This window comes from Lolium perenne, chromosome 1 (assembly GCF_019359855.2).
Source record: "Lolium perenne isolate Kyuss_39 chromosome 1, Kyuss_2.0, whole genome shotgun sequence".
NCBI lineage: Eukaryota > Viridiplantae > Streptophyta > Magnoliopsida > Poales > Poaceae > Lolium > Lolium perenne.
In genome coordinates, this window is record NC_067244.2 from 111,715,542 (window position 1) to 111,741,785 (window position 26,244).

Here is a 26,244-nt window from a genome sequence, read left to right on the forward strand (position 1 = left end):
GAGCCAAAAATAATCCAAGAAAAGAAACTTCTATTGTACATAGAGGATGACATGCGGGTCCCATTTTGCAGGAGCGGTCTCAATGTTTCCAAGGCGGCACATGACCAAAAGAAAAAGGAAGTAGCCAGAAATAAGGGTGTCAAAAAATCCAAGAAAAGGAATATTTCAATTGGGCTGCTTCTGGCCATCTGGGCCTTCAAACTATCCCGCTGGACGCCTTTTGATTCGTACAATTTCAGCCCATTCCAAAACAGGAAAGTCCTATGCCTCGCAAAGACAAAAAAAACAAGGAGATTCAGCATATAAGTTTGTTTATGTAAAAATAAAGATTTAATTTATCCCTTTGCAATAGCTCAGAGCAAAATACACTGTTTATTGTCTGCAAAATAATCAAGATATCACATGTTTCTTATACGGGGAGGCTGACATCGGGGACCCATGCGCCAGCAGCGTCGTCAACATTTTAAAGGCGGCAGGGATGGAAAGAAAAAATAAACCAAAAATCTGTTGGTACAAAATCCAAGAAAAGAAACATTTTCGTTCTGAGAGGATAACATGCGGGACCCATGAGGCAGCAGCATCCTCAGCGTTTAATGTTAGACGCTGACATGTGGGACCCGTGAGCCAGCAGCATCCTCAACGTTTTAAAGGCGGCAGGAGATCGAAAGAAAAAATAAGCCAAAAATCATTTGGTATTCAAAATCCAAGAAAATAAACATTTACCGTTCTGAGAGGATGACATGCGGGACCCATGAGGCAGCAGCATCCTCAACGATTCCAAGGCGGCAGGGGATCAAAAGAAAAAAAGGAAATATCCAGAAATTAATTAGGGGTTCAAAATAAATCCATCAAAGGAAAGTTTTATTGTTCATAGAGGATGACATGTGGGACCGACCTGCCAACAGCGTCCTCATCGTTTCAAAGGGGGCAGGAGATCAAAAGAAAAGGCAAATAGCCAGAAATTAGGGGTAAAAAATAACTCCAAGAAAGGAAACTTTTATTGTTCGTAGAGGATGACATGCGGGACCCATGAGCCAGCAGCTTACTTAACGTTTCAAAGGCGGCATGAGATCGAAAGAAAAAGGCAAGTGACAAAATATCAGGAGCCCAAGATAATCCAAGAAAAGAAACTTTATTTACATAGAGGATGACATGCGGGTCCCATTTTGCAGCAGCGGTCCCAACGTTTCAAATGCGGCTTGAGATCAAAAGAAAAAGAAAGTAGCCAGAAATTAGGGGGTCAAAAAATCCAAGAAAATAAAGTTGATGGACATAGAGGATGACATGCGGGTCCCATGAGCTAGCAGCTTACTCAACGTTTCCAAGGCGGCAGGGGATCAAAAGAAAAAGGAAATAGCCAAAAATCAGAGGGTGAAAAAAAAAAGAAAATGAACTTTTATAGTACATAGAGGATGACATGCGGGTCCCATGAGCCAGAAGGTTCATCAACTTTTCAAACGTGGCATGAGATCGAAAGAAAAAGGCAAGTGACCAAATATCAGGAGCCAAAAATAATTCAAGAAAAGAAACTTGATTGTACATAGAGGATGACATGCGGGTCCTAATTAGTAGCAGCGGTATCACCGTTTGAGAGGCTGCACGGGATCGAAAGAAAAAGGCAAGTGACCAAATATCAGGAGCCAAAAATAATCCAAGAAAAGAAATTTTATTGTACGTAGAGGATGACATACGGGTCCCATTTTGCAGCAGCGGTCTCAACGTTTCCAAGGCGGCACAGAACCAAAAGAAAAATGAAGTAGCCGTAAATCGGGGGTGAAAAAAATCCAAGAAGAAAGATTTCAATTGGGCTGCATCTGGACATCTGGGCCTTCGAACTATCCTGCTTGGCCTTTTGACTCGTACAATTTCGGCCCACTCCAAAATAGGAAAGTTCCGAATTTTCTAAAAAAAAGGAAAGTTCTATGCTTCGCAAAGACAAAAAAACAAGGAGATTCAACATATAAGTTTGTTTATGTAAAAATAAAGATTTAATTATCCGTTTGAAATAGCTCAGAGCGCAATACATTGTTTATTGTCTGCAAAATAATCAAGATATCATATGTTTCTTGTACGGGGAGGCTGACATCGGGGACCCATGAGCCAACAGCGTCGTCAACGTTTTAAAGGCGGCAGGGGATGGAAAGAAAAAATAAACCAAAAATCTGTTGGTAAAAAATCCAAGAAAAGAAACATTTTCGTTCTGAGAGGATGACATGCGGGACCCATGAGGCAGCTGCATCCTCAGCGTTTATTGTTCATAGAGGTTGACATGTGGGACCCGTGAGCCAGCGGCGTCCTCAACGTTTTAAAGGCTGCAGGTGATCGAAAGAAAAAATAAGCCAAAAATCGTTTGGTCAACAAAATCCAAGAAAATAAACATTTACCGTTCTGAGAGGATGACATGCGGGACCCATGAGGCAGCAACATCCTCAACGATTCCAAGGCGGCAGGGGAAATATCCAGAAATTAATTAGGGGTTCAAAATAAATCCATCAAAGGAAACATTTATTGTTCATAGAGGATGACATGTGGGACCGACCTGCCAACAGCGTCCTCATCGTTTCAGAGGGGGCAGGAGATCAAAAGAAAAAGGCAAATAGCCAGAAATTAGGGGTAAAAAATAACTCCAAGAAAGGAAACTTTTATTGTTCGTAGAGGATGACATGCGGGACCCATGAGCCAGCAGCTTACTCAACGTTTCAAAGGCGGCATGAGATCGAAAGAAAAAGGCAAGTGACAAAATATCAGGAGCCAAAGATAATCCAAGAAAAGAAACTTTATTGTACGTAGAGGATGACATGCGGGTCCCATTTAGCAGCAGCGGTCTCAAAATTTCAAATGCGGCTTGTGATCGAAAGAAAAAGAAAGTTGATTGTACATAGAGGATGACATGCGGGTCCCATGAGTCAGCTTACCCAACGTTTCCAAGGCTGCAGGGGATCAAAAGTACAAGGAAATAGCCAAAAATCAGAGGGTAAAAAAAATAAAGAAAATAAACTTTTATAGCACATAGAGGATGACATGCGGGTCCCATGAGCCAGCAGGTTCCTCAACGTTTCAAACGTGGCATGAGATCGAAAGAAAAAGGCAAGTGACCAAATATGAGGAGCCAAAAATAATTCAAGAAAAGAAAGTTTTATAGTACATAGAGGATGACATGCGGGTCCCATTTAGCAGCAGCGGTATCACCGTTTGAGAGGCGGCAGGGGATCAAAAGAAAAAAGAAATTGCCAAAAATCAGAGGGTGAAAAAAAACCAAGAAAATGAACTTTTATAGTACATAGAGGATGACATGCGGGTCCCATTTAGCAGCAGCGGTCTCAACGTTTCAAACGAGGCAAGGGATCAAAAGAAAAAGGCAAGTGAAAAAATATCGGGAGCCAAAAATAATTCAAGAAAAGAAAGTTTTATAGTACATAGAGGATGACATGCGGGTCCCATTTAGCAGCAGCGGTATCACCATTTGAGAGGCGGCAGGGGATCGAAAGAAAAAGTCAAGTGAAAAAATATGAGGAGCCAAAAATAATTCAAGAAAAGAAAGTTTTATAGTACATAGAGGATGACATGCGGGTCCCATCTAGCAGCAGTGGTATCACCGTTTGAGAGGCGGCAGGGGATCGAAAGAAAAAGGTAAGTGACCAAATATGAGGTGCCAAAAATAATTCAAGAAAAGAAAGTTTTATAGTACATAGAGGATGACATGCGGGTCCCAGTTAGCAGCAGCGGTATCACCGTTTGAGAGGCGGCAGGGGATCGAAAGAAAAAGGCAAGTGACCAAATTTGAGGTGCCAAAAAAAACTCCAAGAAAAGAAAGTTGATTGCACATAGAGGATGACATGCGGGTCCCATTTAGCAGCAGCGGTCTCAACATTTCCAAGGCGGCAAGGGATCAAAAGAAAAAGGAAGTAGCCAGAAATCAGGGGGTCAAAAAAAATCCAAGAATAGAAAGAATTTTGGTTCATAGAGGATGACATGCGGGACCCATGATCCTGCATCGTAAACGGCTCGATCGGAGAACGTTGAACGAGATGGCGCGATCTAGAAAAAAAACAATGCCAGAGAGGCTGCCATCTGGGCCCTACATCCCTCGGCGGTGCGGATTTGCGTTGACTCGGCCGGCGAACCCGAGATTTCGAGATGCACCACGTCCCGGGCCACCATACGCGATGTTTTGGCCGCTTTCGTCGGGCTAGGTGGCCTCAAAAACGAGAAAAAAAAAGTTTTGACATGCACCACGGAGGGAACAAAAATCGTCGGCCATGGTACACCAGCAACCACGGCGCGACTTCAACTTCGTCGGCCATGGCAACTTTTCTTGTAGTGCCTGCAAGTTATGAGAAAAAGAACGTCGAGTGTCAATAGATCCCACCAAGATTTGCTTACTCCCAACGGCTTGTTGCTCTTGTCTTGATGACACCCTTTTCACTTCTTCCTCCGAAAGCCCCTTGCCCTTGTTGTTGGAGGCCATGGTGCTTCTAGATTGAGATTTGAGAACAGACCCTGGCAGAAACAGCTCGAAACAAAACACGTCGAGAAAACGATATACGGACCTCCAGGGGTCCAGGGGATTATATAGCAAAAGTTTTCACGACAAAAGGAAAGTACCAGGTCGAACCAGAGTCGGAAAGGGGCGACGAGGCGGCCAGCACATAGGGCGGCGCGGCCTGGCTGGGGCCCGCGCCGGCCTATGTCGGCACGCCCTCGTGCGTCTCCTCCACTCCGTTTCGATCTCGTAATTTTCATATTTTCCAAAAACAGTAAAAATATTGTTCGGAAAGTAAATCGCGAGCTTTTCATTACCAGTACTGTTACCTATTCAAAGTCGAGTTCTGGCGGACTGTCAATTTGTCCTTTGATGAAAGCCTCCGGTGTTTCCACTTGAATAATATCAACATCAACATTATAGGAATCACCTGAGATATAATGCTTGAGTCTTTGCCCATTCACCACTTGTGTGGCATTGCCTTGGAGAGAGCTAATTTTAATTGCTCCTGAACGATACACCTCCTCAACAATATATGGTCCTTCCCATTTTGAGAGTAATTTCCCTGCAAAGAATCTGAGACGAGACCGATACAATAGGACTTTATCCCCAATATTAAATTCTCTTTTGATAATCCTTCTATCATGCCATTTCTTAACTTTCTCTTTAAAGAGTTTAGCGTTTTCATAGGCTTCACTTCTCCATTCATCTAGAGAACTCAATTGCAACAACCTCTTATTACCAGCAAGTTTAGGATCTTTATTTAATTCTCTAACTGCCCAATAAGCTTTGTGCTCTAGTTCTGAAGGTAAATGACAAGCTTTCCCATAAACCATTTTATAAGGTGACATTCCCATGGGATTTTTATAAGCAGTTCTATAAGCCCATAGTGCATCCTTCAATTTACTAGCCCAATTCTTTCTAGTTTTATTAACAGTCTTTTGCAAGATAGATTTAATCTCTCTATTTGATAATTCTACTTGCCCACTGGTTTGAGGATGATAAGCGGAAGCAATTCTATGATTAATACCATATTTAGCAAGAGTTTTTCTAAAACCACCATGAATAAAATGAGAACCTCCATCAGTCATAATATATCTAGGAACTCCAAATCTAGGGAAAATAATATCTAAAAGCATTCTTAAAGAGGTCTCACCATCAGCACTTTTTGTAGGTATGGCTTCCACCCATTTAGTAACATAATCAACAGCAACAAGTATATGAGTGTTACCTTCTGAAGAGGGAAAAGGTCCCATGAAGTCAAATCCCCAACAATCGAACGGTTCAATAACAAGAGTATAATTCATAGGCATTTCATTGCGTCTGGAGATATTACCAACCCTTTGGCATTCATCACAAGATAAAATAAACTTTCTTGCATCTTTGAAGAGAGTTGGCCAATAAAAACCTGATTGCAGAACCTTTTGCGCGGTTCTTTCTCCGGCGTGATGTCCTCCATAAGCACTACCATGACATTTACTCAATATCTCTTGTTGTTCATATTCGGGAACACATCTTCGCAGAATACCATCCACTCCTTCTTTATATAAGTGTGGGTCATCCCAGAAATAATGCCTCAAGTCATAAAAGAATTTCCTCCTTTGCTGAGCTGAAAAGGTTGGAGGCAAATACTTGGAAACAATAAAGTTAGCATAATCAGCATACCAAGGACTGTCTCGCGAACTCACCTTTATTGCAGCCAATTGTTCATTTGGAAAACTATCATTAACTTGAGAACAGGATCATAAGCAATGTTTTCCAATCTAGACAAATTATCAGCAACAGGATTATCAGCACCTTTCCTATCTACAATATGCAAATCAAATTCTTGCAACAGAAGTACCCATCTAATAAGCCTTGGCTTAGCATCTTTCTTTTGCATAAGGTATCTGATTGCGACATGATCGATATGTATAGTAACTTTTGAATCAACAATATAATATCTAAACTTATCACAAGCAAAGACTACAGCTAACAATTCCTTTTCAGTAGTAGCATAATTTCTTTGAGCAGCATCAAGAGTTTTACTAGCATAATGAATAACATTCAATTTTTTATTTACCCGCTGTCCAAGAACAGCGCCTACAGCAAAATCACTAGCATCACACATAATTTCAAATGGTAAATTCCAATCAGGAGGTTCAACTATAGGAGCAGTTGTTAAGGCTTTCTTTAGAGTTTCAAAAGCTTCCTTACAATCATCATCAAAAACAAAAGGTACATCTTTTTGAAGAAGATTAGTAAGAGGCTTTGAAATCTTGGAGAAATCTTTAATAAACCTCCTATAAAACCCAGCATGACCAAGAACACTACGAATACCTTTAACATCCCTAGGATAGGGCATCTTCTCAATTGCTTCAACTTTAGCTCTATCAACTTCAATACCTCTCTCGGAAATTTTATGTCCCAATACAATTCCTTCATTAACCATAAAGTGGCATTTCTCCCAATTAAGAACAAGGTTAGTTTCTTCACATCTCTGCAAAACTTTATCAAGGTTCCGCAAGCAATTATCAAAAGAATTCCCATAGACAGAAAAATCATCCATGAATACCTCTACAATACTCTCGCAAAAGCCATGAAAAATAGCAGACATGCATCTTTGAAAAGTAGCAGGAGCATTACATAAACCAAAAGGCATACGTCTATAAGCATAAGTTCCATAGGGATAAGTGAAAGTGGTTTTCTCTTGATCCTTAGTTTTAACAGCAATTTGCGAAAACCCAGAATAACCATCAAGAAAGCAAAAATGAGTGTTTTTAGATAACCTTTCTAACATTTGATCAATAAAAGGCAAAGGGTAATGATCTTTTTTAGTTACCTTATTAACTTTCCGATAATCAATGCACATTCTATACCCTACAACTACTCTTTGAGGTATGAGCTCATCATTATCATTAGGCACAACAGTCATTCCTCCTTTCTTAGGAACACAATGCACAGGACTAACCCATCTACTATCAGCAATAGGATATATAATACCAGCTTCAAGAAGTCTTAATACCTCATTCCTTACCACATCCTTCATCTTAGGAATTAGACGACGCTGAGGTTCAACAACAGGCTTCGCATCATCTTCCATATTAATGGCGTGTTGGCAAATAGAGGGAGAAATCCCCTTCAAGTCATCAAGAGTGTACCCAATAGCACCTCGGTGTTTCTTCAATATTTCCAATAGCCTTTCTTCTTCAAACTCTGAAAGCTTAGAACTAATAATAACAGGATATATTTTCTTATCATCAATATGAGCATATTTAAGATTATCAGGCAAAGGTTTTAAATCAAAGACAGGATCTTCCTTTGGTGGCGGTGTTGTACCCAGATCTTCCACCGGTAAATCATGCTTAAGAATAGGTTGGCGAAGAAAAATTTCATCAAGCTCATCTCTTTCTTTCCTAAAAACTTCACTCTCGCTATTCTCCAAATGTTGCTGCAAAGGATTATTAGAAACAAGAACAATAGATGCACACTGTTCCATTTTAAAATCATTATTAGGCAAATCAGCTTTATAAGGAGTTTTGGTAAATTTAGAGAAGTTAAACTCATAAGATTCACCAGCAAATTTAGTCAAAATTTTCTCTTTCTTGCAATCTATAATAGCTCCACAAGTATTTAGAAAAGGTCTACAAAAAATGATAGGACAATAATCACTAGCAGCAGAACCAAGTACCCAAAAAGTCAGCAGGATATTTAATCTTACCACATAGAACTTCCACATCTCGAACAATACCGATTGGAGAAATAGTTTCTCTATTAGCCAGCTGAATAATCACATCAATATCTTCAAGTTCACAAGAACCAATTTCGTGCATAATCTCCGTGTAAAGCTCATAAGGAATAGCACTAATACTTGCACCAATATCACATAAACCATAATAGCAATGATCACCAATTCTAACAGATAGCATAGGAACACTAGCTTGCTTGGGTTTATTAGGATGTGAAACAATATTAGAAGCATCTTCACAGAAAATAATATGACCATCCTCCACATTTTCAGTCACAAGATCTTTAACTATTGCAACAGCAGGTTCAACTTTTATTTGTTCCTCAGGTTCTATAGGTTTCTTTTCACTTTTATGAACCGCACTATTTATAACAGAGTACTCCTTCATTTTAGCAGGGAAAGGGTTTTTTTCAATATAAGCTTCAGGAATAACATGATCAACAGTTTCAACTACAACGCATTTATTAATAGATGAATCAATTTTATCTTTATACGGTTCATGATACTTATCAAAATTCTTCTTAGGCAATTCATAATGAGAGGCAAAAGCTTTATAAAGATTTGCAGCAACTTGAGAATCAAGACCATAAGTAGCACTCATATTACGAAATTTATCAGTATCCATAAAAGCTTCAATGCATTTATAATCATAATTTATACCTGATTCTCTATCTTTGTCGATCTCCCATCCTTCAGTATTTTCCTGGATCCAATTAAGAAGGTCCCTTTTAAACTCTTCCTTATTGCGTGTGAATGATCCAGAACAAGAAGTATCCAGCAAGGTCTTGTCTTCAAAAGAAAGTCTTGCATAGAAATTATCAATAATAACATTACCAGGAAGCTCATGAATGGGGCATTTGAGCATTAAAGACTTCAATCTCCCCCAAGCTTGGGCGATACTCTCTCCATCATGAGGCCAAAAATTATATATGCGATTCCGATCCTTGTGAATTTCACTTGGAGGATAGAACTTAGAATAAAACCAGGGCACAATATCATTCCATTCAAGAGAATCCCCATTATCCAGTAATTTATACCAATGCGCCGCTTTACCAGACAGCGATATAGAGAATAGTTTCTTCCTCACTTCATCCATAGCAATACCTGCACACTTGAATAAACCACATAATTCATGCAAGAACAAGAATGATCTCCGTGGTGGACAGTTCCATCCCCTGTATAACGGTTACCCACTACGCGTTCAATAATTTTCATAGGTATTTTGTATGGTATCTCTTCCTTACCTGGCGCCTCATCCACTACCTTTGCAGTAGTAGCAGATTTCCCAAATAAACATTCAAAAGGAGATCTCTCCATAATGAATTATGGCAGCAGGCAGAAATAAAAATCAGCACAAACAGTAGAAGTTTCCCTTACCAATTCCACTTACCAATAGCGCTTCACTCCCCGGCAACAGCGCCAGAAAATAGTCTTGATGACCCACAAGTATAGGGGGTGTATCGTAGTATCTTCGATAAGAAAGAGTGTCGAACCCAACGAGGAGCAGAAGGTGTTGACAAGCAGTTTCGATGAAGGATTCACTGTAAATGCTCACAGACAAGTATTCAGGGGGTTTTGATGTAACAGATGAATAAAGTACGAGTAAGTAAAGTTCGAGAGTAACAATTGCAGCAAGTGGCCCAATCCTTTTTAGCACAAAGGACAAGCCGGTTTGTTTACTTATAATGACCAAACGTTCTCGAGGACACACGGGATTTTAGTCTAGTGCTTTCGCTACATACGGCTAATTAATCTTCATTGTTTTGATAAGTGTTGTGTGGGTGAACCTGTGCTAATGTACCGCCCTTCCTAGGACTAATACATACTTGTGATTATACCCCTTGCAAGCATCCGCAACTACAAGAAAGTAATTAAGAATAAATCTAACCACAACCTTAAACTCCAAGATCCTGCTATCCCTCCTGCATCGATATACCAACGGGGGTTCAGGTTTCTGTCACTCCGGCAACCCCGCAATTGACAAACGAGTACAAGATGCATTCCCCTAGGCCCATAAAGGTGAAGTGTCATGTAGTCGACGTTCACATGACACCACTAGAAGAATAACACCACAACTTAAATATCATAACATTGAATATTACTCAACCATAGTTCACTACTAACATTTAGACTTCACCCATGTCCTCAAGAACTAAACGAACTACTCATGAGACATCATATGGAACATGATCAGAGGTGATATGATGACAAATAACAATCTGAACATAAACCTTGGTTCAACGGTTTCACTCAATAGCATCAATAACAAGTAGAAATCAATACCGGGAGAGTTTCCCCTATCAAACAATCAAGATCAAACCCAAATTGCTACGGCGGTGACGATGTCCAGCGGTGGAGACGGCGGTGATGATGGTGGAGATGATGTCCAGCTCGATGACGGTGGCGATGGCGTCGATTTCCCCCTCCCGGAGGGAATTTCCCCGGCGGATCTCAGCCCGCCGGAGAGCTCTTTTCTCTCTGGTGTTCTCCGCCCCGCAGAGGCGGCTGTAACTCTTCGCGAGGTACCCTCTGTGGCTTAGGTCTTCGGGACGAAGGATTTCGCGAAGAAAAGGAGGCGAGAGGGGCTGTGGGCCCCCCTCCTCACTGGGCGGCGCGGCCAGGCCATGGGCCGCGCCGGCCTATGGTCTGGGCCCACCTTGGGTCCCCTCGGCTCCCCCTTCTGGCTTCCTTCGTCATATGGAAAAATAGGATTTTTGGTATAATTTCCATCAGCTGTTGATCTTCCGAAATATTGCATTCTGACGGTGCTTTTTCCAGCAGAATCCTGGCTCCGGTGCTCGATCCTCCAATAATCATGAAACATGCAAAATAGATGAAATAACATAAGTATTATGTCTAATTATGAAATATATCAATGAATAACAGCAAATTATGATATAAAATAGTGATGCAAATTGGACGTATCAAGCATTCGCCACTACACTGTCCCCTTCTTGTATTTGATTACATATGGGAAGGACTCAATGAACTCGACCCATTTTGCATGTCGTTTGTTCAAATTGTGTTGTCTTTTCAAATATTTCAAAGACTCATGGTCGGAATGAATGATAAACTATTTTGGCCAAGAACACGAACCCAAGCATAGAGCTCCTTGTCATAAATAGGATAGATGAGGCATGTGCCATCCAACTTCTCACTATAATATGCCACGGGTTTGCCATCTTGCATAAGAACGCCACCAATACCAAGTCCACTCGCATCACACTCAATTTCAAAAGTTTTTGCAAAGTTTGGAAGGACAAGAAGGGGAGCTTCAGTAAGGCGTTTCTTCAACTCATCAAAATCATTTTGTTGGGCCTTGCCCCACACAAATGGAACATCTTTTTGGTAAGCTCATTCAAAGGGCAAGCAATGGTGCTAAAATCTTTGACAAAGCGGCGGTAGAAACCGGCAAGTCCATGAAAACTTCGGACTTGACCAACATTTGTAGGAGTAGGCCAATTGTGGATGGCCTCCACCTTGGAAGAATCAACTTCAATCCCATTAGCGGAAACCACAAATCCAAGGAAAACCAACTTGTTTTGAGCAAAGGTGCACTTGGGGAGGTTGGCATAAAGCTTCTCATGACGCAAGATGCATAAGACTTCTCTCACATGTTGCACATGGTCCTCGAGATTTTTGCTATAAATGAGAATATCATCAAAATAGACAACCACACTCTTGCCAATGAGAGGTCGCAAGATGTGATGCATAAGATGCATAAAAGTTGATGGAGCATTGGAAAGACCAAATGGCATAAAAAGCCATTCATAGAGACCAAGCTTGATCTTGAATGCCGTTTTCCATTCATCACCAATGGCCATGCGGATTTGGTGGTAGCCACTATGCAAATCGACTTTGGAGAAAATCGTGGCACCACTTAACTCATCAAGCATGTCATCTAAACGCGGAATGGGATGGCGGTAGCGAACGGTAATGGCATTGATGGGGCGACAATCCATACACATTCATTGCGTCTCATCCGGTTTAGGCACAAGAATCACGGGAACCGCACAAGGACTAAGGCTTTCGTGAACGTACCCTTTGGCGAGGAGATCTTGAATTTGGCGTTGAATCTCCTTTGCGTCTTCGGGGTTGGTGCGGTAGGCGGCACGGTTTGGGAGCGGAGCGCCGGGTATGAGGTCGATGCGGTGCTCTATGCCTCGAAGCGGTGGAAGCCCATGAGGGAGCTCGTCGGGGAAGACATCTTAAAACTCCTTCAAAAGAGACAACAAAGACGAAGGAATGTTGGTTAAGTCGTTAGTCGCCAACGATGGTCCCTTGCAAATGAGCACATAGTGCAATATGGTGGATGGGTTCTATTGGACCTCTCTCCACTCACTTTTGGTGGCTAGTAGGACACTCTTTATCTCACTCATATATGGCTTGTGGCGCTCACTATCTTTGTGGTGGGTCGCTCCCTCTCCTCTCAACTCACTATGGTGGGTGTGATGTTGTGCCCTCGCTAAAGCCTTTGCATTGTCCGCGATGATTTGACTAGGAGTCATTGGGCGTAGCTCGAACTTCTTATCCTTGACCTTGAAGGTGTATGCATTGGAGTGTCCATCATGTATAGCCTTCTTGTCAAATTGCCAAGGGCGGCCAAGCAACATGTGGCACACCGTCATGGGCACCACATCACACTCAATAGTGTCCTCATAAGGTCCAATCTTGAAGTTGACGGTGACGGTATGTTGTATCTTGACGTTGCCCTTGTCGCTCAACCATTGGATATGGTAAGGATGAGGATGCTTGCGGAGGGTGAGGTTGAGCTTCTCACACAATTCGGTGCTTGCAAGGTTATGGCAACTTCCTCCATCGATGATGACCTTGATCGACTTGCCACCAATACCGGCACGAGTTTGGAAGATGTTGCACCTTTGGTCTTCCATAGCTTGAGGTTGAGTTGTTAGCACCCTTGTGACCACAAGTGAAGGGCTTGGGTCATGCTCACATAAGAGATGGTCTTCTCCACTTTCTTCCTCATAAGCTTCTTCATTGGCGACGGCGGCTTGTACAAGGGCTTCATATTCATCTTCACTTAGCGTCTCTATGTCACCGTTCTCCATAGTGATCATGACCTTGGTATTCTTGCACTCCAACGATTTGTGGCCTTGGGTGCCACACTTGAAACAAGTGACATTAGAGGGTCCCGTAGAGGCCTTAGAGGAGGCGGTGGAGGACACCGTTTGCTTCATGCGACTTTGGATAGTCGGTTGCTTGGATGGTGTAGAGTACACGGCTGGCTTGACACTTGTTGTAGGAGTTGATGTAGCGAGCTTGGAGGCGAAGTATGACTTGGACTTGGAGTACTTTATGTCCTCATTCACTTGGCGCTCGGCCTTTGATGCTTGGTGGACCAACTCAACCATGTTGGAATATGGTTAGAACTCCACAATCCTCTTGATGGGGTAGTTGAGGCCATTGAAGAAACGAGCAATGGTTTGGTTCTCAGATTCTTGGATGTTTGATCGCATCATAGTTAACTCCATCTCCTTGAAGAACTCCTCAACGGTCTTGGTGCCTTGCTTCAACTTTTGGAGCTTGTTGGAGAGGTCGGCCATGTAGTGTGTTGGGACAAAGCGAGCTTGCATCTCTTCCTTCATCTCTTCCCAAGTGTCAATTGGAGGTTCACCCTTTTCTTCCCTTAGAGTGAGAACTTGCTCCCACCAAGTGTTGGCATAATCCTCAAACTCAAGGGACGCCATGGCCACTTTCTTGGCACCGGAGTAGTTGTGGATGCGGAAAATCTTGTCAACCTTGAGTGCCCATGAGAGGTAGGCTTCGGCATCCTCTTCACCCTTGAACTTGGGCATGGTGAACTTGAGCCTTCCAAACATGTTCTCTTCATCCTCCAAATTTCTTCGGCGAGGACGGATGCCTTCATCTCTAGCGGCTTGAGGTGGTGTAGGAGGTCTTCCACGGCCAACCATAGCATTGGGTTGGCGTTGAAGTTGGACACTAGCTTCACTTGGTTCACGGTGATGATGTTGTTGAAGAGCTTGATGAGGTTGTTGACGATGCTCATTGTTGGTCCTCTCATCTTGATCATGTTGTGGAACTCCTCTTCCACGTTGGTCATGGCGAGGATGATGTCGGAGATCTCGCCGAGGTTGATCTTGAGGACCTTGTTCTTGGGGTTGGTCGTCACGCCCATGGTGGGCATGGCGATTCACTTGGTGACGATCTTGGTGTAGGACTTGGTCTTGTGGAGGACGTTCATGTGGACGAGCATGGCGATGGAATTCTCCTCGCCTAGAGTTGGAGCGAGAGTCTTCATGACGAGCATGTGGGCGACGAGGTCGAGGATGGTCTTCATGCCTTGAGGTGGAGCTTGAGGACGAATGGCCACCATGAGAGTAGTAATCTTGTGACGAGCTTGATGATGATGAAGTAGAGCGGTGTCGGTGATGATGTGGGGACCTCGGACTAGCTGTCCGAAATTCCCTGTTATGTATACAGTTCACGATCCCATGATCAGTACGCCGTGAACACATAACCGAACTGATATCAAATTACACCATCCATTTCAAAGCGGAATAAGAAAATTACAACATGGTCACATGACCGATACTTACATAATAGCCTCGAAGGGCCTAACTAAACATCAGAGTAGCATCATCATTTCAGCAGCGCAGTACCCAAGTCATCTGCCATAACCCTACAGGCAACTGACTGGGAAGATGTTCCTAGCTCGCATAGACGTCGTCAACTCCTTCTTCATCCATCGTGTTCCTCCAAGTCTGGCCAAGTAAATAGCCAGGGACAAAGCCGTGAGTACATTTGGAATTGTACTCGCAAACCATCAAGAAGGTACTTTGCAAGAGTGCAAGATAACAAATGCTAATCTAAGATGACAAGAGGGAAGAGCTAATTTCTCCAGTGGAAATAGCATGAAGAAGAGAAGTAGTTTCTCTTGTGGATATAGCATATGAAAGAGTAATAGTTTCTCTTGTGGATGTAGCATCCCAACATCACAGTTGAAGGGGACACTAAGAAGATCATATGACATCTCTATATCTTTGTTGAAGAAGATACTTCAAAAGAGTTCCTATGACATCTCTATATCTTTGTTGAAGAAGATAATCTAAAAGATATCCTATGACATCTCTATATCTTTGTTGAAGAAGATAATCTAAAAGATATCCTATGACATCTCTATATCTTTGTTGAAGAAGTTACTTCAAAAGAGTTCCACAACATAAAACACTAGGATGGGGTAACCCAATTTTATTTATCCTTCCCGACCATCTCCATATGGTCGACACATCCTTTCCCGTACCCTTCCGGTACTTCAAAACAAGTTCTTTCCTTTCCTTTGTCAAACAATTTTGTAAAACAAAATTCATCAGGCTAAGCAACAGCCATTCCAACCGTCCATGACCGCGGACACGGCTATTCGAATAGATTTGACTCTGCAGAGTTTGCACACTTTCCCCACAAGATCCGCGAGTTCATCATGTGGGCATCATCCCCGCATATCAACTATGCCATGACAAAAACTCGGACATAGCCTTTCGCCTATTCGTCTTAGCACGGGATCCTACCCTATGGAGTATGTACCTCCCCGGCATCGTGGCAGCTCACCTCACTTTGAGCGTGGCTCCACCGCCAAGCCAGGAGACCCATAGTGTCTTCCGGACGGGTCAGCCCCGAAGGCCTCCCGTTATACTATTGTCTCCACCAACGACAATCCGGATTCAGGGGTAACCTTACCCTTATATAGTTGTGCGGTGTCCCATGTTAAGAAGAACAAACTACGAGCTAAGCCCCGTCCCACTCCAGGGTAATGTGGTTGCGTGGGTTAATTGTCACGGGTGAATACTTAGACGCCAAAGTTTTCGAAAACAAGATTTTGTTTCCAACCATCTTTGCCAAGATCCTTTCCTTTCATAAACACACACTTGGGTAAGTCCAACTCACCCAAGGTTTTCATAAAACATTTACAACAGGGTAAGCCTTGAGGGGTTCCCAACCTAAAGTTTCATGAGTTGAACTACTATTGCACTACGGCCGAGATGAGAGTCATCACGCCATAGATGGTGTGAAAAGGAGTAATGGAGTGGATCATACTTGCTTAAGGTAAGCATGTACTATGACCACACAAGGAGGATTATACTTTCAGATTTGTGGTGCTAAATATACAACTTAGATAGTGGATTATCACTATCCAACATACTCTCCAATGGGTACACGGCATACTCCTCTCAAGTTGAGAATACACCAAGATCATGACATTGATACCTCTATACTACAAAAGTGGTGGGTGTAGTGTAAGTCATTATCTTGAGATGGAACATGCTCAAGTCGAGCATACAAGATAACCAAGAGTAATAGCACGGCCATGATACCATGCATCCCATAATCACAAAGACAATAGTGGAGTATCACCACTAGGGAGTACTCCACTAGCAACCATACATATATGACAATAATAAGGAGAACAACACACATAGAACCAAGGTGCTTTGGACATCAACAAATGACATCCAACTAGACACCGAATCAGAGGTCAAAAGATGGCTTGCCTTGGCTTATTTGTCCCTGTACTTCTTCAACTCCATCAATATAAGAATTCCAACAATATAAATAATCTTCTCATCCGATTCCACTTCTTCTTCTCCGGAATTGTTCGCATCTATCGCCGGAAAATATAAAAGGAACACAATCAATCACATTGCATCAACAAGACAACATTCAACAATCAACAACTAACCATGCAGCCAAGGTATAACATACTAAAGACCTATAGACACCACAAAACAATTTTTAAGAGTTTTAATTTAGAAAACCCCATTTAATTACCTAGTAAAGGTATGAGTGCATCACAACTTAGCAATTGCCTCTCTCGGTTATCACCATGGTATAAACCAAATATCCCCTGGTAGATAACATCATAAAGATGACAAGTGCATTAGTTTGGCAACAAAAACATTCACATTATAATTTGAAACATTTTTGGAAAAGCGGGCAATCATTCTCCCTATTTTAAGAAGCTTACATAACACTACACAAGAATAGGAGCAAATGATATGCCCCACCATTTGAAGACTTAAGCAAAACAAAAGAGCTAAAGTTAAATTGCAGAGGTTTTGTTTTGCAAGCATAAAACAAAGGTTGCCCATCTCTACTAAAAAGAGTTGGTCAAGGGTTTTAAATAAACCGAAAAGTTTTGCTTCAACAATGCATGTCACACATAAACATTACTAACAGCAACAAATATGTATTAACAGAGACTAATAATATTTTTCCTATATAGCCAGTACTAATACAAGACTAACCCAATTGGAATCACCCAAAAATATTAAACCTACAATTTTAGGAATTTCTTTGAATCTGACTGTACAGAAAACAAGATCTGTAAGCCATAAATCGTAGAAAAATCCTAAAAATATGAGGCCACTGGAATTCGAAAGATATTTAAACAGAGATTCACACACAATTGGATTTGGGTTCAAATTGTTTCTGAAACTCTCACAATTGGATTTACAAGTTTACTGCATGTTTTCACCATTTGCTTTAACTATGGAGTTGCAGAACAGATAAAGGTTTGAATCTTGTTTGAGATGATTAAGAAAACATTCAGTAATCCTACAGAATTGGAATCACACAATTAGGTTCAAAAATGGATTTTTGATGATTTAAAAGCTAACAGCCATGTCTGCAGAACACACAGAACAAGTTTAATTCATCAAAAATCATAAAAATATGAGGTCAACTGCACCTGAAAGGTATTGAGTAGGTGGTTCTTACCCAATTGGTTTAATTCAAAAATTCGTTTCCAAGCTCCTGGTTTAATTCGACAAAGTCAGATCTGACCAGATCTTGATCTGTGAACCATTTCAATTTCAGGGGGTCATTTGAAGTGAAACCAACGCCAAAATGAAGGTAATGGAGAGGGCTTTCACCCACAGTTGAGTTTGCTCAAAAAGGTTTTGTAAAACGGAAGAAATCTAACAAACAGTGATTATGCATGTTTGCAGAACTTTATTTACCATGCAAAATCCGTAACGAATTTGAGGATGAGACCAACGCCAAGTTGTAGATCTTTTCAATACCTATCTGCGAAACTTTGAATCACTCGATTTGGATCTGCACACGAGATTTGGCGGATTTTACAAAATCGTTCCAGGATCTGAAACAGCAAGATAGCAGAAATTACTGCAAGATTTTGGACGAACTTGGGTCAATAGCTTCAGATATGAGGATTGCTCAACCTTCTCCATGCTTGGACCAACATGCACCTACATCAAGATCCAATCTTGTGAGAGGAGAAAGGAGAAATAGGGCTGGATTCATCTAGGGTTAGGGGAGAAGAGAGTGAGAGGGATGCTCTCATGGTGAGGATGAGCTTGATGGAGGAGGGGAGCTTCATCTAGGTGCCTTTCCATGGCCATGGCCGGCCATGGTAGCTAGGTGGAGCAGGATTTCGTGGGGGAGAGGTAGGAGAGGAGTGTGAGTGAGTGGTGGAAGGAGTGGAGAGTCAAAAATGAGAAGCAAAGGAGGAGGGGGTGGCCGGCCAAGCTCCTTTTATAGAGGGAGGATGGTTGGCTGCCTCCTCATTGATTGGGCTGGTTGGGAGGCTGCTCATTTAGTGATTGGGTTAGGTGGGAGGCAAGGCTTGTAAGAGAAGAAAGTGGAGATGAAGAAATTTCAGCTCATGCATGCCAAGAGCTTGGCATGGCCGGCTACTTCTTGATATTACAAGAGGACAAGCAAAGTGCAATACCATTTCATGCATGCCGGCCAAAGTTGAGTGTAGGGGATGATTAGCCAAAATTGGCTTGGGGATGTATTCAAATTTGGGAAAGAGGTGACAATAAACATTGGTGCCCATGTTGAGAAATAAAGTACTTTGATCAAATTGTCAATTTGGCCAAGAGATGATGGTGGTGATGATGGTTTAGATAATGGTAGAGCAAGGCTAAGAGAGATGGTGAGTGAAGTAACCATATACTCACAAGGATGAATATATTGACATAAATCATCAATTCATGAGGTCAAGGTGATGATGGAAAGAAATGGAGGAGTGAGGTATGTATGATGAAATATAAGTTGCTCTTCAAATAAGAGGTCAATTGGGATTGATTGGAAAGTATCAAATGGTCATCCATTTGATCAAGAATTGGAGAATGGAGGGGATTCAATGTGGTAGATCAGAGAGATACACAAGATGTGCAAGAGTTGTCATTTGAAATAGAACTCAATTGAAAAGTATTTGAAACACCTCAATTGTCTAAGGACAATTGGGAATGAACTCAAGTGGAATGGAGTTTGAAAATGTTGAGAGAACTAGTTGGAACATAGAAGTTCAAAATATTCTACTTACTTTCTCAAGTGAAGTAGAGTTTTCTCAAATCTAAAGTAATCAAGAAATGGTATAGGTACCATAAACAAGCCTTTTGTTAAAAAAGGCAAGATAGAAAATAATGTTTTAGAAATCAGCACTTGGTAGAAATGGGATGAGAAACAAAACCCATTTCAGTTTCTTGTTTTCTTTGAAGAATTATCTTGAAAAGATTTAATAAGACTAGAAGTAGTTTTGTGATCAAAACTAGAGAAGAAAAAACAATAGGATTTTTGAGAGAGAAAACTAATTTAGGGAGAAGTGTTCTCAAGGGTAGATGATGGCTACAAAATGTACCCACCATTCCCACTCTTGGTTTTGTGAAGATTAAACTTGAATAAAAACAAGAGGTAAAATTGAAGGAAGTGATCTAGTGTTGAATCATTGAATAGGGTACAAGATCAAGTTGAATATATGAGCTGCAAAGATAGACTGAGACATGCAAGACGTGGAGGTTGAAGAGGGTGTTGCATAGATGAGATCCATGCATTGAAGTCAACAATAACAGTTGTGGGTGCTTAGAGATCAATTGCCAAAGTCTGGACATTTTAAGCCTGTCAACACAGATGGTCGACATGGCCTCAAAACCAACAAGGATGAGTGGGTATAAGAGAGGGATGTAGCTAGGGGTATATGATCCCAAGTTTTGAATTAAGTATGATTGAGCTATCTTGTACCACAAAGAGGAAGATCATGATGGCACACTCATGTTATCATCAGAAGAAGAGCTTGATGTAGTAAGAAGGAAAACAATTCTTCCTAAGCCACACATGTGTTTTATTTGGTGAGTTTCTGGTTTAACCACTAGAGGTGTTGTTCTTTGAGGTGGCTCAAGACAAAACTCAACAAGCAATCAAGACAATACATCTACCAACAGATCAAGGCAATTCATCACAACAAACAGATCAAGGCAATTCATCTAATTAGTCTTTTAGAAAAAAAATTTGTTCCCCCTAATTTTTGCAATAAGGACAATTAATCAAGGTTGCAAAAGTTGGGGTGTTACAGATCTTCCACCCTTAAAATAATCTCGTCCCGAGATTACTGAGTGTAGAACTAGAGGGGTTGTAAAGTGTAACTAAAGTTAGACTCCATTCTTCTGTCGGCGCGCCGTTGTTGAGAGGGTCGCAACTACATCTTCTGAGAGACATGATGGATTCCTGCCGATGGCGAGCTTCATGAACAGGTTGACTACTCCCTGCAGATGTTAGACCTGTAGCTTCTTAACGACCCTAGTGGAGCTCACGACTTCGGAAATTTAGTGCACTCAATGGTGCCTTAGGAGGGTTGAAAAATATTTAGAGTTAGCTTAAATTTAGTGGAAGACGAAGTCTTCCACCCTTAAAATTGTTCATTGGGGAGGGGCGTTAAAAACTGTAAGCTTCAGCCACGGGTCTTGTCGGGCGCTCCTTGGAGAAGTCACCAGTCTTGCATCTTGAGGCGAACATCTTCAGAGGGCGTTGTGTAGTCCACGGCTTCGAGGGGAGCTAGTGCAATCCCACGTTTCCAATGTTGTTTTTGAAAGATTTAAAATTTGAGGGTTAGCTCCAACTTTTAGGGGAAGACGAAGTCTTCCACCCTTAAGATTTTTCATCGGGCCTTCGGAAAAACTCAGAGCGTCTGCCTTGCGGTCCTGTCGGGCTTCTGAAGAAGTCATCGATCTTCCTTGTTCAGTTGAAGAATCTTCGAGGGCGACGTGCAGACCACAACTTCAAGAGGCACTCACGTGTTAACTAAACCATATGGGATGCGCGGCGAGTTAGTAAGTTGATGAAACACCTAGTTGGTATCCATATGAAACAGCAACAGAGGTCGTCGAAGACAATCTTCAGCTTGCGGGTTGGTGCTGACTTACAGCAGTTGGTGAGCGGTAAGTTGCACCTAGTCTTGAGTTCTGGAGGTATCTTCCGGAGTCTTCACTTGATGAGGACCAGATGAACCATGTGATGTAGCTCGGCTTTGACGCTATTGTTCCCTCACCTTGTTAGAGGGTGTGTTAGAGGGTTGTTTTCAAGAAGATATTCTCGAGGTTAGCGCGATTACTCCAAGGTTAGACCAAGTTAGTACGTCTTCTCGCAGAGGTGCAGTCACTCTGGAAGGTAGGGGCTTCTGCTTTCTTGATGAAGTGGAGATGCTTCAGCGGATCTTGAAGGTATTGGCTTTTGCTTTGTTGGCGTAGTAGAGATGCTTCAGATGACCTTGAAAGTAGTCGGCGTAGATAGGGGTCTGAGTTAGTTTCCCTGACGGTTGAAAAAAAAACTGCTAACGGGTTTAGAGTTAGAGTCTTTCGTTAATCTACCCAACTAACTAACAGTTAGCAATACATCGGCGAGGCAAACTTTAATCCTATCATGGCATGTGACACCCATACAACCATAACCAGAGTCAAAATACCACTAACAGAGGCTACTGGTATTTTTCCTAGATGCACAGTAACAAAACAAGATCAACACAATTGGAATCATTCAAAAATATTTATTTTTCAATTTTTGAGACTCAAAATACTAACCAGAAATAGTGATCGAGTTTTATTTATTAAAAACCGCATAAAAATCCTAAAAATACAAGGTCAGTGGCATCAGAGAGATAATTTCATACTGGTTCTAGTGCAATTGGAATCACATCAATCGGAGCTACCAAACTATTTTTATTAGCAAAATAGTACACTAGCAGATTTCCATTTTTAATTTCTGTTTTACAATTTCCAAACAATTAGGAAAGGCGGGAACGTCTAAATAGCAAGACATACATGCACACAACAAACAGATACAAACACTCAAGGCAGCACACTAGGGAACTACAAGCAATCATCAAACCAGACATGGTACTCTAAGTACCCAAAAATTCCTAATGCGCGGGTTTATCTCAATCAAAACGATTGAGTTTGTCCTATCCATCCTATTGGTCTGGGGCTGGTCACATATGTCGACGTCTTCATATCGTCAGCATCGGCTTCAACTTGGATCCTTGTAGCAATTGGTAGTGAAGGGGCCGGGTGTTGAGTCGTTGAGGTTGAGGTGGAGGAGAAAACTGTGTAGAACTTCTAGTCTCGACATCCCGGAAACATGAGGTCTTCGAAGAGGTAGCTGTCGAGGTGCTCCCGAAGTCGAGATCTTCTCGTACCTGGCCTAAAAGTTACTAGTCAAGAAACTGAGGACTTGATCCCTGACGACTGCAAAAAGTGCAAGTCCACGGAGGAAGAAGGTCAGCTCCTTGACAGACTTTGGTGACAACCAAAGGCATGATCTTATTATCCCTTTATGTGCAGGACTAAGTCGGCGTCCGATCTTCAATAGTTGTCTTTGGAGATACGTGAGACTTCATAAAAGGTTGATCCATCTTCGACTTCGAGTCTCCGGGTCTGTGTTGGGGACGTCGTCCAACATGTAGGTTTGAAGTGGATGAGACAATAGAGCAAGAATTTTCAAACCTTTTATAAAGCGGAGAGATAAGAATTTGGAAGTTTTGAAGAAATAAGAGTAGTAGAAGCTATGCTTCCGACTAAAGAAAGAATTTATTTCGTAAATAGTTTTTCCCAAGTACTTGTTTCCTAACTAACGTCCATGCTAACTAAGGTCTCCTACGATCGGGATGGCTACGATACCGACTCTGTGGGGACCCCGGACTAGCTGTCCGAAATTCCCTGTTATGTATACAGTTCACGATCCCATGATCAGTACGCCGTGAACACATAACCGAACTGATATCAAATTACACCATCCATTTCAAAGCGGAATAAGAAAATTACAACATGGTCACATGACCGATACTTACATAATAGCCTCGAAGGGCCTAACTAAACATCAGAGTAGCATCATCATTTCAGCAGCGCTGTACCCAAGTCATCTGCCATAACCCTACAGGCAACTGACTGGGAAGACGTTCCTAGCTCGCATAGACGTCGTCAACTCCTTCTTCATCCATCGTGTTCCTCCAAGTCTGGCCAAGTAAATAGCCAGGGACAAAGCCGTGAGTACATTTGGAATTTTACTCGCAAACCATCAAGAAGGTACTTTGCAAGAGTGCAAGATAACAAATGCTAATCTAAGATGACAAGAGGGAAGAGCTAATTTCTCCAGTGGAAATAGCATGAAGAAGAGAAGTAGTTTCTCTTGTGGATATAGCATATGAAAGAGTAATAGTTTCTCTTGTGGATGTAGCATCCCAACATCACAGTTGAAGGGGACACTAAGAAGATCATATGACATCTCTATATCTTTGTTGAAGAAGATACTTCAAAAGAGTTCCTATGACATCTCTATATCTTTGTTGAAGAAGATAATCTAAAAGATATCCTATGACATCTCTATATCTTTGTTGAAGAAGATAATCTAAAAGATATCCTATGACATCTCTATATCTTTGTTGAAGAAGTTACTTCAAAAGAGTTCCACAACATAAAACACTAGGATGGGGTAACCCAATTTTATTTATCCTTCCCGACCATCTCCATATGGTCGACACATCCTTTCCCGTACCCTTCCAGTACTTCAAAACAAGTTCTTTCCTTTCCTTTGTCAAACAATTTTGTAAAACAAAATTCATCAGGCTAAGCAACAGCCATTCCAACCGTCCATGACCGCGGACACAGCTATTCGAATAGATTTGACTCTGCAGAGTTTGCACACTTTCCCCACAAGATCCGCGAGTTCATCATGTGGGCATCATCCCCGCATATCAACTATGCCATGACAAAAACTCGGACATAGCCTTTCGCCTATTCGTCTTAGCACGGGATCCTACCCTATGGAGTATGTACCTCCCCGGCACCGTGGCAGCTCACCTCACTTTGAGCGTGGCTCCACCGCCAAGCTAGGAGACCCATAGTGTCTTCCGGACGGGTCAGCCCCGAAGGCCTCCCGTTATACTATTGTCTCCACCAACGACAATCCGGATTCAGGGGTAACCTTACCCTTATATAGGTGTCCCATGTTAAGAAGAACAAACTACGAGCTAAGCCCCGTCCCACTCCAGGGTAATGTGGTTGTGTGGGTTAATTGTCACGGGTGAATACTTAGACGCCAAAGTTTTCGAAAACAAGATTTTCTTTCCAACAATCTTTGCCAAGATCCTTTCCTTTCATAAACACACACTTGGGTAATTCCAACTCACCCAAGGTTTTCATAAAACATTTACAACAGGGTAAGCCTTGAGGGGTTCCCAACCTAAAGTTTCATGAGTTGAACTACTATTGCACTACGGCCGAGATGAGAGTCATCACGCCATAGATGGTGTGAAAAGGAGTAATGGAGTGGATCATACTTGCTTAAGGTAAGCATGTACTATGACCACACAAGGAGGATTATACTTTCAGATTTGTGGTGCTAAATATACAACTTAGATAGTGGATTATCACTATCCAACATACTCTCCAATGGGTACACGGCATACTCCTCTCAAGTTGAGAATACACCAAGATCATGACATTGATACCTCTATACTACAAAAGTGGTGGGTGTAGTGTAAGTCATTATCTTGAGATGGAACATGCTCAAGTCGAGCATACAAGATAACCAAGAGTAATAGCACGGCCATGATACCATGCATCCCATAATCACAAAGACAATAGTGGAGTATCACCACTAGGGAGTACTCCACTAGCAACCATACATATATGACAATAATAAGGAGAACAACACACATAGAACCAAGGTGCTTTGGACATCAACAAATGACATCCAACTAGACACCGAATCAGAGGTCAAAAGATGGCTTGCCTTGGCTTATTTGTCCCTGTACTTCTTCAACTCCATCAATATAAGAATTCCAACAATATAAATAATCTTCTCATCCGATTCCACTTCTTCTTCTCCGGAATTGTTCGCATCTATCGTCGGAAAATATAAAAGGAACACAATCAATCACATTGCATCAACAAGACAACATTCAACAATCAACAACTAACCATGCAGCCAAGGTATAACATACTAAAGACCTATAGACACCACAAAACAATTTTTAAGAGTTTTAATTTAGAAAACCCCATTTAATTACCTAGTAAAGGTATGAGTGCATCACAACTTAGCAATTGCCTCTCTCGGTTATCACCATGGTATAAACAAAATATCCCCTGGTAAATAACATCATAAAGATGACAAGTGCATTAGTTTGGCAACAAAAACATTCACATTATAATTTGAAACATTTTTGGAAAAGCGGGCAATCATTCTCCCTATTTTAAGAAGCTTACATAACACTACACAAGAATAGGAGCAAATGATATGCCCCACCATTTGAAGACTTAAGCAAAACAAAAGAGCTAAAGTTAAATTGCAGAGGTTTTGTTTTGCAAGCATAAAACAAAGGTTGCCCATCTCTACTAAAAAGAGTTGGTCAAGGGTTTTAAATAAACCGAAAAGTTTTGCTTCAACAATGCATGTCACACATAAACATTACTAACAGCAACAAATATGTATTAACAGAGACTAATAATATTTTTCCTATATAGCCAGTACTAATACAAGACTAACCCAATTGGAATCACCCAAAAATATTAAACCTACAATTTTAGGAATTTCTTTGAATCTGACTGTACAGAAAAAAAGATCTGTAAGACATAAATCGTAGAAAAATCCTAAAAATATGAGGCCACTGGAATTCAAAAGATATTTAAACAGAGATTCACACATAATTGGATTTGGGTTCAAATTGTTTCTCAAACTCTCACAATTGGATTTACAAGTTTAC

At 41.5% G+C, this 26,244-nt stretch overlaps 2 long non-coding RNA genes across 2 annotated transcripts; both read right to left on the reverse strand.

Annotated features, from left to right (window-relative positions):
- Window positions 1–14,715: 14,715 nt before the first annotated feature.
- Window positions 14,716–17,564, reverse strand: LOC127299287 (uncharacterized). Its single transcript, XR_007850368.2, has 3 exons — window positions 17,016–17,564; window positions 16,739–16,848; window positions 14,716–14,953 (listed from the first exon to the last, which is right to left on the reverse strand). It is a non-coding gene; the product is annotated as an uncharacterized lncRNA (long non-coding RNA).
- A 5,602-nt stretch (window positions 17,565–23,166) lies between these two features.
- Window positions 23,167–25,629, reverse strand: LOC139830940 (uncharacterized). The gene is made up of 3 exons (XR_011744480.1): window positions 25,552–25,629; window positions 25,275–25,384; window positions 23,167–23,496 (listed from the first exon to the last, which is right to left on the reverse strand). It is a non-coding gene; the product is annotated as an uncharacterized lncRNA (long non-coding RNA).
- Window positions 25,630–26,244: the final 615 nt, after the last annotated feature.